Here is a 21,068-nt window from a genome sequence, read left to right as displayed (position 1 = left end):
AGACCTGTTGCATCTTCTAAGTGTTCTGCCAGTAAAACATAGACTTCGGTTTGCCTTCTCTACAACGTTATCTGTGTGATAGTTCCAATTAAATTTGTTCGTAATTGTAATTCCTAGGTATTTAGTATTATCGACAGCCTTTAAATTTTTGTGGCTTATCGTCTAACCGAAATATAACGGATTTCTTTTTGTACTCATGTGGGTGATCTTACACTTTTCCATATTGAGAGAAAAAAATTTATGGTAAGTTCCTATGGGCCCAGCCTGCTGAGGTCATCGGTCTCTAGGCTTACGCACTACTTAATCTAACTCAAACTAATTTACGCTAGGGATAACAGACACCCTTGCCTGAGGGAGGACTCGAACCTCCGAAGGGAAGAGCCGCGGAAACCAGGCGCCCGAGACCGTGCGGCTACCCCGCGAGGCCATATTGAGAGACAATTGCCACAGTCGCACCCTACAGATTTCATATCTCAGTCATTTTCCGATTGGTTTTGATATTCTGATGACTTTAATAGACGATAAGCGACAGCACAATCTGTAAAAAATCTAAGAGGGTTGCACAGATTGTCTCCTAAATCATTTATGTAGAATAGGAACAGCAGAGGCCTATAACGCTTCCTTGGGGAACGCCGGATATCACTTCCGTTATACTCGACGATTTTCCATCGATTATTACGTACTATAACCCTCCTGACAGGAAATCACAAAGCCAATCGCATAAGTGAAGCGGTATTCCATAGGAACGCAATTTGATTAGAAGTCTCTTGAAGAACGGTGTCAGAAGCCTGCCGTGTGGAGTGGCCGCGAGGTTTGAGGAGCCGTGTCCCGGATTGCGCGGCCCCTCCCGCCGTACGTTCGAGTCCTCCCTCGGGCATGGATGTGTGTGTTGTTCTTAGTATAAGTTATTTTAACTAGTGTGTAAGTCTAGGGACCGATGACCTCAGCAGTTTGGTCCCTTAAGGAATTCGCACACATATCAACATTCAAAAGCCTTATGGAAATATAGATATATGGAATCCATTTGAGATCCCCTGTCGGTAGCACTCATTACTTCATGCGATCAGAGAGGTAATTCCGTTTCACGAGAACGACATTTTTTGTATCCATTCTGGCTGTGTGTCGATAGATCGTTTTCGTCGAGGTAATTCATAGTGTTCAAACACAGTACATGTTCCAAAAACCCACTGCAAGTTGGCTTTAGGGATATGGCTCCGTAATTTAGCGTATTACTCCTATTTCCTGTCTCGAGTATTGGTGTGACCCGAGCAACTTTCCAGTCGTTTGGTAGGGATATTTCGTCGAGTGAGCCTAAATGCTACAAACTTAACTCGGTTCACTCCAAGGAAATCTTCAACAAAAACTAGTGCGAGTAAGACATCAGTTTTGTTATCTTCTTCCTTTTCTTCCTAACTTAATGCCGTGAGCCCAGGACTTAGCGACGCTCTTGTTGCTGTAGGTCTACAAAACGCATACACTGCCGAGGTAAAACATTACGAGCAGCTGCTTAACAACTGTGAAAGCCAACAAAACAGCGGCTGTGCCGGACGTGCGTTCCACATGTCACCAGGTCACGTGAGCTGGCGCCTGACAGAGTGTCACACGTGTTGCGTCGGTTTGGTGGCCGAGGCGTTAACGTCAGTCGACTACCACGTTCCTCGAACCATTGTAGTGCGATACTCGCCTTGTGCAACGGATACCTGTCAGGCTGGAAGATGCCATTGCCGTCGGGAAAGACATAAACATGAATGGAGGCAGGTGATCTGCACGTAGCCCTCACTTCTCATGGTACGCACCTTTGATTACTTCTGCCGGTGCTGCGGAAGCCCTGCAGCCAGCCGACTAGCGCGAGTTTCGGTGTTCCCGTGAAGATAAAACATTTTGGAGTAGAATAACATTTAGTTTAGTACTGATTAGGTGGTAAACAGGTGTATTAGTGTGCTTTTTAAGCGTACCGTTAAAGGTTTCATTTTTCGTTACGTATTATAGCAGAAAACGCGAAAAGATCGTACAGTTGGGCTATAGTCGTATAACTGCAGCGTACCTCTTCATTATTTTACTCATATTTCCGGAAAGTAGCGTAATGTTTGAATTGTTGTTGCAGAAACTTTGCACTGTTGTTTTTGTTTACATGCAGTGGGCATAGGCCAAATTTGTGGAATCATATTTTCGTGTTTATGTGTAATTTAACTTACTTATTCTTAATAAACTAATGCGTTTATTATGAGTGAAAAGTGCTTGACTTGCTGCAGAATTGTTAGGTCGGGGCTTTGGTGTGACGGGTGCTGTAGTCTTTTCCATGTGGGTGACTTGAGTGGCGTGGGTGTAGGGGAAGTTAATGAGACTCGTCAGTGGTTTTATAGGATATGTAGTAGAGATAGGAAGATACTAGACAGGAGGGGAAAATTGCCACCCTTCAGACTCAGTTAGGCAAGGCCAGGGAAGATCTTGACAGGTTAAGGAGGGAGAAGGGTAAAGAGAGGTGGGAAGTGGCAACAGGCAACAGGAGGAACAGGCCGAGAACTTTGTCTGACAGCTTCGTGGTGAATGTGGGAAACAGATTTGACCTGTTGCTTCATTTAGAAGCTGGTAAGCCTCCAGCAGCTGCAGGTGTAGACAAGGCATAACAAACTTTCAGCAGCAAATTGAAAAGTAAGAATGTAGGGAAATCAGTAAAGAGAAACAAAGTATTGTTGTTAGGTAGTTGCCGTGGAAGAGGTGTTAGCCACGTGTTGCAGGATAAACTAGGATCAGGATATAGGTCACCAATTTTTTTAAACCTAGAGCTGGTATGGAGGAGATGGCAGAGGATTTAGGATCATTTTCCAAAGATTTCACTAAGGAAGTCACTGTGGTTATAGGTGATGAGCCAGGTAATAGTATTGACAGAGATCCTGGGTGTAGTGTAGTGTGTGCCATGGCAAATATTGCATCAGCATCGAAGCATGCTAGTGTTGAGTTTGTATCTGTTTTTGGGCGCCATGACTGACCCCATTTGAACTCTTCTGTCAGGAGAGTTAATTTGGAGTTGGAACGGCTGCTTATATCGGGTGCAGGGTCACACATTGTTGTGGTTCCAGTTGATTCTCTCAGGAGATGGGATTATACTAGCCATGGCCTTCGCCCCAACAGGAAAGGGAAGGGTAAACTGGCTGGGAAAATAGCAGGAAAGTTAAAGGGGGGAAGATCTGTCATGAGTGATAAAATACCAGTGGTTATAGGGTTCAGAAAAGACCCTTTTCGGGTAGGGAGGACAGAAAGAAACCAAGTTTTACGAAAGGCTAAGATTGAGACAAACCTTCAGTTTGAGAAAGAAACTAAAAAACACAATTCTAGCTTATTATATCAACAGAAACAGCTGTTTGTTAAGAATTTTCAATTATCAGTAGAAATTTCAACTCTACCCAATTTTAACTCAGTCAATGTCAAATGTCAACTATCTTTATTGCATAAAAATATTCGAGGACTGAGAAGTAAAATTAATTAGTTAATTATCTGCATAGATGGATTAGAGTCCTCAAACCCAGCTGACATAATCTGCCTCTCTGAACATCATAGGCTACTGGTATTGAGCTTTTAAGAGTTACAGGATTTAGGTTAGCATCTCACTTTTGTAGAGCATAAATGGAGAAGGAGGAGTTGCCACATTCATCAGGCACTGTCATAAATTTAGGAACATAGACATTCATAATTTTGCCCATAACAGCATATTGAAGCATGTGAAGCTGAGGTAGAACTTCATAAAAAATCCTTCATAATATTAAGTGTATATCGAGCACCTGCAGGAAACTTTAATCCGTTCATAAACCACCTTGAAATTGTACTGGCCCATTTAACAATCGAAAACAAAGAAATAGTGGTTGGTGGTGACTTCAATGTAGGTTTCCTTAAAGACTCTCCCAATAAGAACTTATTTGAGTCAGTAACACTATCACTCAACTTAATTCCCACTGTAAAGTTCACAACTAGGGTAGCCAATTGATAATTTCTTTATAGAAAAATGCAATGAAGAAAATTATATTACAATACCAATACTTAATGGTCTCTCAGACCATGACACGCAGTTCCTTCTGTTAAATGTTAATACTGAACAGGATATAAACTCTGTTAAATCTGAATTCACAAGGGTAATTAATAAGCCAAAAATTGAATATTTTAGGACACTCCTCAGAGATATTCACTCGAGTGATGTTTACAGTGCTCATGGCATGATTTAAAAATATAACACTTTCGCTAATAAAATGCTTATCATATTTGAACCTTGTTTTCCCCCAAAACTAACCAAGGTCTACAAATAAGCTGTTGATTACTCAAGGAATAAAGGTATAATCTTACTTAAAAACCGTCTTGATTGCAATTTTTTTTATTCATATGACCGGTTTCGGTTCATTCAGAGCCATCTTCAGATCTGTAAAAATACTGATACTAATTTACTATTTCACGGAAGCAAATCTTTTTCATCCTATCTAATCAACATCAAATGTACCAAAGCGTACCTGATATTTCAGTTACAGGAGTAACCCGTCCAAATCCAGCAGTTTTCACATGCTACGTCACAAAATTGGTTGGCAGAGTGCACGTCATTTATATTAATTATAACACTATTACCGACAGGTGGCGTCTGGTACATTTGTTACATTCCATTTGCACATACTATATTCAATAGATCTTTTTTTTATTAATTAAAAATAATTAAAATATATAGATGTCAAGGTTAAAATCTGTACTTGTCAGCATTAATAAAAAAAACAGTAAAATTATCATTTTTATACGATCTAAAAAACATAGGGCGATTTATATATCTATGGTGATGGTGTGAACTTGTTTCCTCTACGGTCTGCTTCCGTATTTCCCACCACTTCGGTGTTGTGCCGCGGTCCGGTCAGTCGTCTGATGTCCATCGCCGCGGGCAAGAGAGCCGCACAGGAGGGCCCCGTCAACGACGCCAGGCACTGCACGCGTCTTCCGGCTTCCCCACCGCGCACCATCTCTCATCCCTCGGCCTGGATCTCCACACGCCACAGTTGTCATCTTAGTAGGTCGTCATAAATGCTAAAATAGGCGTTATGATTGAATTCGCTTTGCTCGTTGAGGATTAAATCCGGATCTTTATTTTTGTGGATGTATATTTCAATTTCTTCCAAAATGTTAAGAAACCGTCCCTTATGGGCTCTATGCAGGATGTCTAAATTGTGTTCAATGTTCGTGACTGAGTGCTTCGTCGCAGCCATATGCGCCCCAAAAGCTGTTTTGTTTTGAGAGTAGGTGTGCAAGCTGGGTTTCACACGATCGTCTTTTTCGAAACCCATGTTTATTCCTACAGAGTAGATTTCTAATCTCCAGAAAAGTCATTATACTCGAACATAATACGTGTTCCAAAATTCCACAACTGATAGACGTTAACGATATAGGACTATAGTTCTGCACATCTGTTCGACGTCCCTTCTTGAAAACGGGGGTGACCTGTGCCCTTCTCCAATCCTTTGGAACGCTACGCTCTTCTAGAGACCTACGGTACACCGCTGCAAAAGGGGGGCAAGTTTCTTCGCCTACTCTGTGTAAAATCGAACTGGTACCTCATCAGGTCCAGCGGCCTTTCCCCTTTTGAGCGATTTCAATTGTTCCTCTATCCCTCTGTCGTCTATTTCGATATCAACCATTTTGTCTTCTGTGCGACAAACTAGAGAAGGAACTACAGTGCAGTCTTCCTTTGTGAAAAAGCTTTGGAAGGAGTCTTAAGTCTGTCATCCTCTGTTTCAGTACCATTTTGGTCACAGAGTGTCTGGACATTTTGTTTTGATCCACCTACCGCTTTGACATAAGACCAAAATGTCTTAGGATTTTTTGCCAAGTCAGTACATACAACTTTACTTTTGAATTCATTGAACGCCTCTCGCATAGCCCTCCTCACACTACATTTCGCTTCGCGGAATTTTTGTTTGTCTGCAAGGCTTTGGCTATGTTTATGTTTGATGTGAAGTTCCCTTTGCTTCCGCAGCAGTTTCCTAACTCGGTTGTTGTACCACGGTGGCATCTCTCACGATCTTGCTTGGCACATACTCATATAACGCATATTGTACGATGGTTTGGACTTTGTCCACTGATCCTCAACACTATCTGCACTTGAGACAAAACTTTTGTGTTGAGCTGCCAGGTACTCTAAAGACCTCACCGTTAACAGTGTGTTCGCCGGCCGCAGTGGACGAGCAGTTCTAGGCGCTTTAGTCCGGAACCACGCGACTGCTGCGGCCGCAGGTTCGAATCCTGCCTCGGGCATGGATGTGTGTGATGTCCTTAGGTTGGTTAGGTTTAAGTAGTTCTAAGTTCTAGGGGACTGATGACCTCAGATGTTAAGTCACATAGTGCTCAGAACCATTTGAACAGTATGTTCAATCATTCTCTTTCTTCCTTATGTCATTCTTTCCCAGTAATAATTTATCTTAGATGCCACATCCAAACAACAATGGAGCTCGTGACCACTTCCAAATTCGTGACCAGATCTCTGAAATCACTGTAATTACATTAGGTAATAAAGTTCAAATTAAATCGCCTGGCAAGTTATGAATATGGCAATTAAATAAGACAGTTGTATGAACCATTTAATTAATACAGGAAAAATAGTAGCCAATACGAAAAAATGAAGATAGGAAAACCTAGATTTATAGTGTGATGGTGCACGCCTTCGCCAGCACACTGGTCGACGCTAGGAAACACTGTTTGGCAGGCTATGAACTGGGCGTGCCTATGATGAGAGAAGACCAAGACACGCCCCCAGGCTACCGGCCGATAACGCCCCCTGGACAGCTGGGCAGCATGCATATAGGCTGCCGTCGCCGACCGAGCTGTCTCAATCGCTCAGTCTCAATCTCAGTACACCAGTACATCTTGTCGGGACTCAGTTTGCATTGTACATCAATACGTCGCACTGTGCTCTAGATTTCCACAGTGATAGTCGTCGCCTCGCACCTTAGCTAGCTGTGGGGGAATGTTGGTCTTTGTACCTAGCTGTGATACGGACACGGACAAGATTCGAGAATTCGTACATGTTGATTGCTGTTAACCACAGAACTTCAGACTGGACATCCTTGAAGTTAAGTACTCAATTAGTTCCAGTAATAAAGTGTATCTTAACCATGTGTGCATTTTGTGTTGTAGTGAGAGGAAAGCAGCCACCTCAGTATCATACCACCCTCTCATCATCCAGCCAGGAACCACAGTAGGGCACAGCCACAATATATAGCATTTGTAGATTTATAATACACTTTTGACGATGTTGACTGGATTAAACTCTTTGAAATTCTGAAGGTACCAAGTGTAGAGTCTTGTACCACAAGGCAGCAAGGGAGAGAATGTTGTTATGCGTGGATGGTATCCTCTTTCTACAATTAAAATGCACACATGGATTAATATGGTTTCTTATTGAAGGGTATACGGAACGCCCTATGTTTACAATGTCAAATTGAGCTAAAAGTTAGGAACATTTTCTCATTTGTTATTTGGACGATACTCTTGATTTTTTCACAGGACGCAGAGATACGTTCTGCTTTTATGCTGAATTATTAATTTTGAAAAAATAATTTATAGTTTTTCAGATATTTTATTTTTTGTAAATGTTAAAAAAGTTATACATTTTAACAAGTATTTTAGAATTTACATCCATTAATACAAAATAATTCCACATATCTTTTAATTCAGATATATTAGAAGGTTTAAGGAACAACTACAGAAAATTTCATCTTTCTACTATAAATAGGCCCTGAGAAAATGTACCTTATACACAAAAAAACTAAAGTTATGGGAAATTAGCTTCAAAGTTTTTACTTCAGTACAAGCCTGCTTCATAGCTTGTATCATCAGAATCGTCCAACAGCTTCCTCTTGATGGCTCTGCTATGCTGTCTAGCCATCTTTGAATATACTTTTATGGCATTATCTGAATGCCTGAGCAGTTTCTTGTCCAAACAAAGCATTGCTGTGGCAGTTCATAGTCCTACACAGAGCACCAACTTCTGCAGAAATTTGCACTTTGTTATATTGCCCTGATTGAATGATGAAACAGCATCTTAAACGCCAAAGTGAAGTGTGTTTATACCCACAAACACAGTTTTAGGTAGTCTATTCCATATTACATGGTTCACACACTCATTTGGATTTTGAGTCCGGCCATGAAGACATTTCTTTAGTAGACTAATATCTGCGAGGTCTCGGAATATTGGTTTTATTTCATTCATTATGGCAGGTGGCAGGTGATGTGGGTGATTGTATTGTTTCTTAGTTACCTTGCCTCTGTTGTACTTTCACCTACTATCGTCTCCTTTTGGACATAGCCCATGTTGAGGATTCTCATTGTTTGAAGCTGTATGAAAAAACAGAGCCCAGACTGCTCTTCTCATTAATTCTGCATCTGCTGTATTCTGTCTTATTGCTAGACCATAGCACTTCTAAATATGATCTATTGTAGCATATGTCAGTCTATTTTTCCCCATCTAAAGTTTTTCCATCGCTCAATTTCTTGCCTTTCATGCCAGCCTTGAGCCGTCGAAGTCTTGATCCCATCCTTTTCTGAACATGGCCAACACACTCCAGTTTGGAAATTTTCACATCATTACCATAGGGTCTCAGTTCCTCAATTTCTTTGAAAGCCTTTGAGTCTCCATCTCCAAGATAATTTATGTATCTAACGTTGTACCATTTTACTGAGCGTTGATAAATACTTCTTACATCAGCAACTTCCATACCACCACTTGACCCATAGTAATTTGCCTTGCACTCCTCTTCATGTTTATTTTTCATTTTATCCTTGCATCTGCATTGCTTGAAAAGTATTGCCACATCAACTACCTTACCAGCGTCCACACTTGTAGCTGTTACTACACCATTCAGAGATGTGTGGCCTCTCTTCTGCCAGCTTCCATCAAAAGTTATGGTCAAGTCTCTGCTATTATTATTTTCAACAACTGCTTCCTCAACAGCATCTTGCATGTTTTCCTGTGCCACATCTTCTACAGCAGAGCCAATTGCAATTATGTGTTTGTTAAATTTTGAACGTGAAGGAGGGAGGTTCATCACACCACACAACATGGCACCTGAAGCCCTGCCCTTTCCTATACACCGTAATCCATAAACCAGTCTAATGTTTATATCGTATAGTTTACCTGTATCAGCAGTAACATGTGAGGAACTGAAGAAAGTAACACTGTGTTTGCAATAACTGCACATCAACTCTAATTCACAAGCAAGTCCTACATGTAAGTTTGTTTTCAATGAAACACCACATTTTCCACATTGTTTGCAGCACACATTGCTCTCCAAAATGTCTGATAATAAAGAGACTTTAATTACCTCATATTTTGTAGTTCCTAGTAGTTTCTTGTATTCTTCTTCAATTCCAGCTAGTTTTCTTCTTGAAGCACTTTCCGGTGTAGTGGCAGCAGCATCACTCAATGTATCACTACCAGTGTTGAGGTTAGTCGCTACTGGGACATCAGATACTGATGAAGATGAATCAGACGAATTTTTAGTACACTTTACTTTCTTGCGCCAATGTACACGCTTTCTAAATACCTTCAGACTAGGTCTTGGCATGTTGAAGGAAAGAAAACTCAATGACTTCTCCACATACGACTTTCACAACAATGACATGGATGTACTCACAAAGCAAACAATACAAATGGTGCAGAATCTATTGTCAACTGTCTAGCAGTGTAGCCAACAGAAAAGCTAACTCTCTTGTGCTCAATTATATCTCTGGCAAGGCTGTCTATATCAGGTATATTTCGCATCTCATATACAAGGTGCGGAACATCGTGTGTCGAAATTATTTAAAATAGTTCTATTCACGTCATCCAAATATTTTATACATGGTATTAAACGGGAGAGTCTAAATTTTTCGAAAATGCATTTACCCAAAAATCGATTTTTTTCATCGCAAAACTCATTCCGTATACCCTTAAATGAACTGGAAACATATACTTAATTTCAATAGAGTCCATGTTTGTGGTACAAGCTCAGCAGTAATAGTCCACTATAGTCACTAATCTGATTTTTATGCACTGTCATAGCCTGTGACGAACTAAACCTGCACTGCAAATGAACTGACAGATGCCAAACTGGATGATTGAGTGAGGTTGAGTGAGTGAGCGAAACCCTCCCGTCAACAGCGGTTGCCTAAGTATATACTGTCGAGAGGGCGTTGGCAGCATGTTGCTTGTGGGCGTGTCTCTGGCCACTCTAGCAATTGCTGCGCTCGATCCGGCGCCTGCTAATTAATCTTTGCGCTTCGTCTTTGCCGGCTGGTGTGCTGGGCGACAGCTTGTGCTAGCACAGCAAGGACAAAATGCAGGGAGCGTTATCTACAACTTGTAGCGAAACCAGACGATAGTTATAAGAATTGAAGTATATGAAAGGGAAACAATAGTAGAGAAGCGAGTGAGGCAAGATTTTACCCTCTCCCCGATGTTACTCATTCTGCTCATTCAGAAAGCATAAAAGAAATCAAGTAGAAATTTGGAAATTGAATTAAAGTTCAAAAAGAAAAAAAAAAAGAAACTACGACTTTTTGATACAACTGCGATTCTGTTACAGACAGCAAAGAACTTGCAAGAGGAGTTGAATATAATGAACAGTGTCATGAAAAGAGGTTATCAGTTGAACATCAATAAAAGTAAAACTAGGGTAATGAAATATACTCATATTCAATCAGGCAATGCTGATAAAATTCGATTAGGAAATAAGCACTAAAAGTAATCTATGAGTTTTGCTGTTTGAGCAACAAAACAACTGGCTATGGCCTATGTAGAGGGCATATAAAACGCAACCTGGCAATGAGAAGAAAAGCGTTTCTGAAAAAGGGAAATTTGTTAATATCGAATATAAATTTAAGTATTATGAAATGTTTTCTGACTGTACTTGTATGGAGTGTAGCTATGTATGGAAGTGAAATGGGCAATAAGTGTTTCAGACAAAAAGGGAATAGAAACTTTTCAAATGTGGCACTACCAAAGAATTTTGAAAATTAGGTTAGTAGGAGTAGGTTAGTAGGAGGGTCAGTGCCGTTCCTGGCACACATAGTACTTATACTGCAAGCTGTACTCCCCTTCCCCTGGTCTTCTCCCTCCACCCAACCCCACCCCCCTCTTTCCTGCCAATTGGTTAGCTGGAAAAAGCTGGCACAGTCTATACTTATGTTGCAAACTGTGCTTCAGCTTAAGTCACTATCAAACAAGATGGCGACCAAGATGGCTGCCCCTATGACGTCACTCTCAAAGCTCCCCTCTCCCTAACTTCCCATTACCAGATGGGTGGCTTAAAAATGGCGGGCAAGCTGCAGTCGCTACTTATCTCCAATCACTTGTGTTCTGTTCACTGCTGTGGAACATCCAGACAGAACAATAGGAAAAAATTAGTTAAGGCGTTATCCTTGTAATTATTATTGCTGATGGTTGAGTCCAGTTGACATACCAAAGTAATTGCACTAACCCCAAATTTAAACGTTATCATAACATTACGCTATGGATCTATGTGACTAAAGAAATGAGTCCAATTAATCTACCATGTTTCCACAATTACCTTGATTCTGAAGAAGGAAAGCTGGGCCAATTGACCTACATACACACGACTTATGACTCCACATAGCATATCACACTAAATGCATACCAGTATCACATTAAAAACTGCATGTACACATATGTACACTGCAGCTCACAGTCCATAATCAGTTTAAAATGCAAGATACCCCACTGGTTTTTAAAACAAGCATCTACAATCACCACAGTCAGTCATGAAGCAAGGACTTTACAAATGGTTCAAATGCCTCTGAGCACTATGGGACTTAACATCTGAGGTCATCAGTCCCCTAGAACTTAGAACTACTTAAACCTAACTAACCTAAGGATATCACACACATCCATGCTCGAGGCAGGATTCGAACCTGCAACCATAGCAGTCGCGCGGTTCTGTTCTGAAACGCCTAGAGCCGCTCGTCCATCGCGACTGGCCCAAGGACATCACACACTGCCTACACACACATCAGGGGCAGTTCGTAGATAAGGGCCAGAGATGACCAACCATATCACAATTTTGTGATATAATTTTATTCTTCGCATTTTTTTCAGTATTATATTGTCCAAATTGAATATGACATGATTTTGGTGTAGTACGATTGACAGACACTAGAGGCAATCAGGTGCAGTTTCCACTGCTCAGTTGCAGATACACATATTGTTACTCTGAGCTGCCAGCAGCGGGGCGCAGCCTCGCTCGCCCCTCCCCTCAGCCTATCCTTCCAGTGTCAAACCTGCTTTCCTTTCCACATCCCATTCAGCCGAGGTCCAAGACCAGGATCTGGTGGCCCTTACTTCTTCCACACCCCCACCTCTGTAAACTGCAGTCACAGTGACATGACGAAGCCGTTTCCTTCTCTCTGCTTCGCTGCTTGCTGTAGCATAGCTTGGGGCCACCCTGGATGGGACCATCAGACAGACGAACTCACGCATACTCCTTCTTCCCTACACCTAGTGAACTTTTTTTTCTCTGTCATGTTATCACTCTCACACCTCTCCACACCTGTACTCAGTATTAGGGGCCAACTGGCTTGGGCCTGTAGCCCAGATTTTCACCTGTAGGTCAACAGGAAAGTTACAAACAGCAAACGTGGCCATATCTCAGTAGTGTGCCATATTCTGAAGCTATGTGGTTGAAACTCATGTATTCTTACAGCGATCTTAAAAGTACTAAAGCAGATTATTTTCTTAAAAAACCTTTAACTTATTAAGAATGTAAGAGAAGCTAGAAATCAAGCGGTCAGGTGCACATCAAACGAAAGTTTTGTTCATGTCTGAATGCAACGGAAGGAAGAAGACAACTTTCTGCAGCACAGAGTTCTGCTGAAAGTCGTAGTTAACAGTAAGTGAAGAGAAACAAAAGTTATTTTGTTTGTATTGTCCCTTATTTGGTAGTGAAGCACAGTGGGCAACAGTTGGCTGTAAGGATTTAAAGGATTTAAGTTATTGGATTAAGACACATGAGGAAAGTGAACCACATATAAAAAATAGTTGTAAATACAAAATATCTGGCACAATTAATATTGTTGCTTACATTGATTCAGTGTATAAAATGTCAAATAATAATCATAATGAATTACTTATGACTAATATAAACCTATTAAATACAGTAGCAGAGAGCTTAACGTTTTCTCTGGAACTCTTAGATTTGTTAACACTTCTAGCAAATATTAACAGTATGTTTGATGACAACATAAACAGTTCCAGTTTTGCCATCTGTAAATATACGTCACACAATACACAAAATGAACTTTTAGAGTATGTTATGAAGTTTACATAGAAAAACTGATTAAAAACGTTAATGCTGCCATTTTTGTTTCTGTTCAGGTAGACAAAAATACAAGTATTGCGTGGAAACGTCAGTTTGTCATTATAGTGCTCTACATTAAGGGAAAGAAACCTGTGGAAGGTTCCTATCCTCTGGCATAAACGACAAAAATGAATGTTATATAACAACAATTCGCAACAGTTCCGTTATAAAGCATATTGACTTTTTATCTGGATCCCACCAACGAAATTCAGCATGAGCCACCACTAAAATTAGAGATCACAGATAAGGTGTCACTAAAATTAAGTAGATATCACCTAGTTACACGTTTATCCAGTCGTTCTGCAGGATGTGTTAGGAAGTAACGAATGTGTCAGACTTGATGATTTTATAATAATCAATCACATCACAACTGTTGGTCTGCAGACCACGAACAGCCTCTGATGATCTCATGCAAACTGCAAATACATGTCACGTCGCCCAGGGCAGTGCAGTATACATGCAGAAGCCACAGGGTGCAACGGTCAACATGGTCCAAACACATTGGCTGTTGGAGTCGGAATGAATTGGCATAGTGCTTGCAACATCTCTCCTCCCCCTCCCCCACTGCTCACCAGTCCACACCAGTGCGCAGAGGGTTCCAGCTGACCAATCATCAACTCCGAAAGTCGCCACCTCTGGATGTGACGAGCCTGGATCGATCGTGCGCCCATGAAACATCACATCAGCGCGGTCCGTCTCAGATATGTTGCTGACAGCACAAGCAGGTGTCCCATTCAGTCAATCAATTCTCACACCTGTGATCTCATCATATTCCTTCTCATACATGTTGTGGCAGGTCTAACCCAAATTTATCACGCAAGTGGCCTACAACACCCCTAACAAACAGAAGATGAAAGAATTTCCTAACCAATAGTCTTGATACCATAATACACTGAAGAGGCAAATAAACTGGCACACTTGCCTATAACGTCTACGGAATGCACAATGGACATGAATGGATGAAAGTGATCAGACAGGATGCTTACGTACATTTCACCTGTCAGAGTCGTATCTAGACGTATCAGGGGTCCCATATCACTCCAACTGCACATGCCCCACACCCTTACAGAGCCTCCACTAGCTTGAACAGTCACTGCTGCCGTGCAGGGTCCATGGATGCGTAAGGTTCTCCATACCCATACACGTCCATCCACTCGACACAATTTGAAACGGGATTCGTCCGACCAGGCACATTTTTCCAATCATCAACAGTCCAATGTCGGTGATGACGGGTCAAGGCGAGGCATAAAGCTTTGTATCATGCAGTCATCAAGGATACACAAGTGGGCCGTATCAATGATGTGTCGTTGAATGGTCCGCACGCTGACATTTCTTGTGGCCCAGCGTTGAAATCTGCAGGAATTTGCGAAAGGGCTGCACTTCTGTCACGTTGAACGATTCTCTTCAGTCGTCTTTGGTCTCATTCTTGCAGGATCTCTCTGGCCACAGCGAAGTTGGAGATTTAATGTTTTAGCAGATTCCTGATACTCAGGGTACACTCACGGAATGGTAGTATGGGAAAATTCCTACTTCATCGCTACCTCAGAGATACTGTGTCCCATCGTGCGCCGACTATAACACCACGTTCAAACTCGCTTAAATCTTGATAAGCTGCCATAGTAGCAGCAGTAATCGAACTAACAACTGCACCAGACACTTGTTGCCTTATATAGGCGTTGCCGTCCGCAGCGCCTTTTTCTGCCTGCTTACATATCTCTGTATTTGAATACGCATGCGTATACCAGTTTCTTTGGCGCTTCAGTGTATGTTATCCATTTATAGCAATATGGTTTCTTTCTGAGGGTGCATTCTTTCCTGTAATTTCTAACGCTGACGTCAATAAGAACATTCCAATCCCTACAATATTCTAGCGACATCACCTCCAATTAACCTTCCTATAATATTTTACTGCAACATTTTCCTGCAATATTTCACTGCAAAGTAATTTCTAAGGATAGTTAATATTTACCACAGCGTTCCTTAATGCTACAATATTTTGTACTCCAATTAACCTCAACATTTATATATCACTGTGATATGTCTCTCTATAATTTCTAAAGGCAGCCAGTACGCTCTACAGCACTCCTTAACACCATAGTATTCCACTGCAATTAGTTTTCCCATTGTTACGTAAGACACAGCCTTTCCTATACCATAATATTACGCTGTGACAATAAATTTCCCGGTTAAACCTCTAGCTTGATCGCTCACCAACTGTGTCCCACAGCAGGGGTAGACGCCGGTGTGATTCCACAACACAAGCACATGGACATGTGTAAATATAATCTGCAACTGTGTCAAACTCAATCTAGTTCTAAACAGTTAAGCAGCATCATCTCAGTTGAAATCCTCATACAACCAATCTGGTGCCGAATGCAAGTGCACTTGTCTGCCTGGGGCATATCAACTATATATTTACAAATTGATGCTCTGTAAGTGCCTATGACTGAGCCTACTACATTGGCTATGCAATTAAATCAGTTGGCTGAAAATATTCGGTTGGGTGGGTGAGGATGAACTGGCACCACTAACCAACTACACTCGATAATACATGTCTATATATACATATAAGGCTCAAAAAAGCCACAACTCAACAACTTATATATGTACACACACACACACACACACACACACACACACATATATATATATATATATATATATATATATATATATATATATATATATATATATATATAATGTTATTTCTGGGAATTTTGAGTGATGTTTTGACAGAAGCAGATCTCCGCATAAAAGTGTAAGGAATGTATATGGTGTGGGCGCGTAACATATCTACACATACACATGTGTGCATGTGTGAGTGGGTGTTTGTGCTTGCAATTCATACATTGTCATCCTTTTTCAGAAATAATGAGTCAATCCTTCTCCAGCACAAAAGGAGGGGGGGATGCGATTTTTTATGAACTGATAAACTGGGGCTAGCAAGAGCCCATCCTCTGACAATAATGTACCCGAGTCACAACAGGCCTTTGACACAAGTATGTCTGAGTGAATGAGGGATACACTAAATCACATATCTGATGATGATGGTGGTGATAATGAGATGCATTCATGATGGGCTGGTCCTGAAACTGATGATGTTTCTTGTAAATGGCAAAAAAATTATTGTACACCTACATACATCCAAAATGTTATTGTAATTTTATACTTTTATATTTCGTTATTTTAATCCCCTGGAACGCCTGAGCCATCTTGAAGGGGTCCTGCAGTGAATCACAGTAGTCCGTCTATCACACTTCCCATGGCCTGGCACATCAACACAGCCACAGTCCCTGTAAAATGGGCCTTCATTTCATGAGATGTCATGATCACCACAGCCATCAACCTCCACCACTAGTAATGAAGATACTGTGGCTGGCAGCAGTTTTCTGTCCCATCCTACTAATAATGTTGACAGGCACCTGGCTAGTGACATGCCAGTTTTAAACTACTCAGTGGTTGTGCGTGCTTTAGAGGACAGGAACTCATATATCCATATGGGCAACAGTACAGTTGAAACCAAGATCAGAACCATTTCATGAACTTGTGTCTATCCATTCTGGAAAGGGAGTCTTACAGAATCCTTAGCAATCTGCACATCCCTCAACTAAGTGTAGTGCACTGGTATGGTGTGAGCTCACATATCCTCCAAACCAAATCAGCGATGTTGAGGAGAAAAGCGTCATCTATATTTCGGCGGTGGGGGGGAGGGAGGTAGGGGGAGTAGTGGGGGAATGATGTGATATCGCAGAGCAGGTAAACTGGTCAGTGGTCCTGAACTTTCACCTTGAGTGTCCTACAAGACCATTTTTCCAAAATGCAGGAAGGCATTCAGCCAAGTACTCTAGCTAGACATCCGTTCACATGTTTTTGACCCAGTAAATGGAGTCTCCAGCTATATCCAGCTTCCAGAGGATATACCTAACAACCAAGATCAGAACGTTCAATTTGCCCATTAATGTCCAAAGTGATGATGAGTTTTGTTTTGCATGGACAGTCCTGATGTGCAATAGAAAATATAACAAAAATGTGTAGCGTCCAGGTAAATAATATGTTGGTAATTATGTCTGTGGATGTTATAAAGTTGATGGTATTGATTGACCTATAAGTCTTCAAAGCATATCCACATTTAAAAGGCAGTTCACATTTACAACCTGAAGGAATGCAAATCAGATGATAGTAAACTTACAAACAAAGTCGTTGGACCTCTCCATTTTTCCGATTCCACCAGTCAACATAAGCGGCATGTACACTTTCTTCTATTCTACCATGGCGAAAATCAACACTACTGCTGGGTCAAGAACGTGTCCAAATTCCTTTCCTCCCAGTTGATAAACACTGTCATAAATGGCATTTTTGCCCTAGATGCTTCAACTCATTTACCTGAAGTAAGCATTCACCAAAGCACTTCATAGACTAGTCTTCACAGGCACCAGTGCACGTTGAAGGGTACAGTGAGGAAAACAAGTTCTTAAAATTTAAGAAAATCAGTCACCAGGAGTGTGTGCCCTTTGTAGTGAATACTGACTTTGTGTGCCTCCTTTTTCCTGTGCCACATTGTGAGGGTGGTTCCACTGCCACCCACACCACCTTCACAGAACAGCAAGTACCATATGTGGTAGTGGATCATATTGTATGCTAATATGACTCTAGCCTTAATCATTTTCAATCATATATTAAGGATAATTCTGTGCTGTTCTCTGAACTTGAACAACTTGCAATGGGTGCTACTGAGATTTATCACACCCATATTCCTATGAGCAAATCACAGGAAAATGACGATTTATAAAAGAATGCAGTTAACTGTCAGATTTGTGAGGTGCCATCAGATTGAAAAGTGGAAACTCCATGTAGAGTGCACTGATATCTAACAGAGAAGTTCCACAGAGCAGCACACAATGCATGCAACTCGAACTAATAATTACCATGCCCCATACCTCTCTTTTTGTTTCATGATTTGTGTAGATATGATGCTCACTTCATTACTGAACACTTAGCTGATTTTATTGTCCTGCCTGAGTGCACTGAAAAACATATTTAATTTTCCAAACAAACATCAAGAACATTACACTACTCTTCCTTGACTTGCTATGTTTGATGCATGTACCACTTCAAAAACTTCCTAAAACAATATATCATGATGATGTGCATCTCACTAGAACTGTATATGCGGATGAAGCTCAGTTGTAGCTGGTCGTGAAGAAGGGGGTCTTCCCATACAAATATCTGGATTCTATTGAGAAACTCAACGAAACCACATTGCCCAGCATAACCCCATTTTCCAGTAATCTTACATTCAATTCAATTAGAAATATGGAGTATGAACATGTGTTCAACATTTGCAAGGAATTCAATCTCTGTAATTCAAAGGGTTCTACAAAGTTTTACATGGACACAGATGTGCACTTGCTTATAGACATTATCGAGAAATTTTAGAGTGTATTCATGACCACACGCACTCCAGATCCTGCCTTTTAATACTCTGCACCCTGGCTTCCATATGACAGAATGTCGAAAAAGACAGGAGTCAGCATCGAACGTTTGACTGATGTTGACATGCTGCTCTTTTTCATATGAGGGATACGTGATGAACTTTGCCAAGATGTGCATAGGCATAACGACGCAAATAACCTGTGAATAGGTGAGAAATTCAATGCATACAATTTATATGAGCACACTTTGGAACAACCTCTGCTAATTTGAAGGTTTCGATAGCTGTCCGATCCAGAAAGCACCGTATTCTATAAATTCAAAGATGTGACTGCAGTTGCTGGTGTAGGATATGTTGTGGAGGCAGAACGAAGATATCCTAATAGTTTACACGACATTTGCAGCGATTTCCTGTTCTACATCTAAATCTACATTTATATTTTACAAGCCACCCAACTGTGTGTGGCGGAGGGCACTTTACGTGCCACTGTCATTACGTCCCTTCCCTGTTCCAGTCGCGTATGGTTCGCGGGAAGAACGACTGCCGGAAAGCCTCCGTGAGCGCTTGAATCTCTTTAATTTTACATTCGTGATCTCGTAGGGAGGTATAAGTAGGGGGGAGCAATATATTCTATACCTCATCCAGAAACGCACCCTCTCGAAACCTGGACAGCAAGCTACACCGCGATGCCACTTGAGTTTGCTAAACATCTCCGTAACGCTGTCACGCTTACCAAATAACCCTGTGACGAAACGCGCCGCTCTTCTTTGGATCTGCTCTATCTCCTCTGTCAACTCGACCTGGTACGGATCCCATTCTGATGAGGAATACTCAAGTATAGGTCGAACGAGTGTTTTGTAAGCCACCTCCTTTGTCGACGTACTACATTTTCTAAGGACTCTCCCAACCTGTCACCCGCCTTACCAACAATTAATTTTATATGATGATTCCACTTCAAATCGTTCCGTTCACATACTCCCAGATATTTTACAGAAGTAACTGCTACCAGTGTTTGTTCCGCTATCATATAATCATACAATAAAGGATCTTTCTTTCTATGTATTCGCTATACATTAAATTTGTCTATGTTAAGGGTCAGTTGCCACTCCCTGCACCAAGTGCCTATCCGCTGCAGATCTTCCTGCATTTCACTGCAGAACCAGCTCCATCCCCAGGCTGATAATGACGCCGGATGGTAAATAGAGGTACATCATGCATTACAGAAACCTCCATCAACATCTCAGTTTGGATATGTAGGTGATTGGAGTCAGCCACACTATCTCTTTCGACCAGTATCCCTGGTTAGAGACGTATACTGATATTAACACCAAACTGAGGGCTTTCGCAACATTTTATTTTAACAAAGATGTTTTTAAACTTATGAACAGTATGATTTTTGACAAAGCAATGGATAATTTGAGAAAGCACAACGAAATTTACTTAAGAACGAAATGGGATGAGTGTTATGGCACAAAGAACTATATCGCAGGCCAAATTTTAAGTGGGCCATGATCTTCAACAAAGATTTCGTCAGTCAGGTGATGGCTAAGATCCCAGTAGACTTCACAAAGCCTATTTATGTCGGTGTGTGTAGACTGGACCTATCCAAATTTCGATTGTACCAGTGATTTCAGAGAGCTAGAGTTAACTTCTGTGGATACAGACAACTTCATCTATTGGGTGAAGGGTTGCGATAGATATGAAGTAATAAGGTGCCATCCCAATGCATTCAGCACATCTGGATACTGGCTCATAATCCTTATGGCATAACGCCTCTCAACATCAAGCTTATCAGCCTTATGAAAGACGAAACAAATGGATTGTTGATTGAGGAGTTTGTTGGTCTTCACTCAAAAGTGTATGCTCACTGTACAGTGACAGGTGCCATTCAAATGCATACAAAGGGTGCATTAATGGCTCTCGAGGTTGAAGACTATTTAGAGCAGCTTCTCAGTGCCACTGGCGGTGCAACACATCCCCTTCCACCCATGGTGCACCAAGTTAATACTCAAATGCAGGATCATGTGGTGTACACAGTGTCACAGCTGAAAACTGGCCTATTGTGCCATGATGATAAATAGGTCATTTGTGAGTATAGGATCGAAAACCTCTTGTACTCACAGTATTCACTCGATTAGTAGAGAGAAGGTGAACCTATTTACTTGTAAATACTGTGTGTGTGTCAGTCAGTTTATTGCACACAATGTGTGTCTGTTCTAAAGAAATGTGTACTGTGTACACTTGTATGTGCCCGTCGAAAAGAAAAC

The sequence above is a fragment of the Schistocerca gregaria genome, chromosome X (genome assembly GCF_023897955.1).
Source record: "Schistocerca gregaria isolate iqSchGreg1 chromosome X, iqSchGreg1.2, whole genome shotgun sequence".
Taxonomy (NCBI): Eukaryota; Metazoa; Arthropoda; class Insecta; order Orthoptera; family Acrididae; genus Schistocerca; species Schistocerca gregaria.
The sequence above is the reverse complement of the archived record's forward strand: the minus strand, read 5'-3'. Positions refer to the sequence as shown.